Genomic DNA, 644 nt, shown 5'->3' with positions numbered 1-644 from the left:
GCAGAGTTTATTCAACCAGTCCCCTGTGGGTGACATCTAGGTTGCTTCCACTTCTTTAGGACCATGCAAGCTATATAGCAGATGCCTGTTCCTAGACAAATGGGCAAATTTTTGGGAATAGAATTTTTTTTTTTTAGAAGTTAGATTTATTAAGACATAATTTACATATATACAGTTACCCTTTCCAGTGTACAGTTTGATAGACATATATATGTGTGTGTGTATATATTATATATATAGTAAGTTTAATCATCATAGTCACAGATACTGAAAATTTCCACCACCCCCAAAAGTATCCTCAGACACTTATGCACTCTCCCCTCTCCTTGACATCCAGCTCTGATTTCTGTCTCTATAATTTTCCTATTTTTAGGTTGATATATAGAATCATTGGAGAAGGCAGACTGACACGGACACGACTGACGTGACTTAGCAACATAGATAGAATCATACAGTATATAGACTTCTGATTTGGCTTCTTTCACTCACATAACACACCTAGGATTCATGATTCATTCATTTTTATTGTTCAGTAATAGTATTGAGTTCTATGGATATACCACAGTTTGCTTATCTATTCACCAGGTAATGGACATTTGGGATATTTAGACTTGTTGACTATTATGAAAGAAAGCTGCTATTGC

The 644-nt window shown here is 35.2% G+C and overlaps 1 protein-coding gene across 1 annotated transcript in view; it reads left to right on the top strand.

The window, feature by feature from the left end:
• FAM19A4 (family with sequence similarity 19 (chemokine (C-C motif)-like), member A4) overlaps positions 1–644 on the top strand; it is a 130,305-nt gene that overhangs the window by 98,614 nt on the left and 31,047 nt on the right. The gene's annotated exons all lie outside the window — the stretch shown is intronic.

This window comes from Bison bison, unplaced genomic scaffold (genome assembly GCF_000754665.1).
Source record: "Bison bison bison isolate TAMUID 2011002044 unplaced genomic scaffold, Bison_UMD1.0 scf7180017864343, whole genome shotgun sequence".
NCBI classification, from domain to species: Eukaryota; Metazoa; Chordata; class Mammalia; order Artiodactyla; family Bovidae; genus Bison; species Bison bison.
The sequence above is the reverse complement of the archived record's forward strand: the minus strand, read 5'-3'. Positions and strand labels throughout refer to the sequence as shown.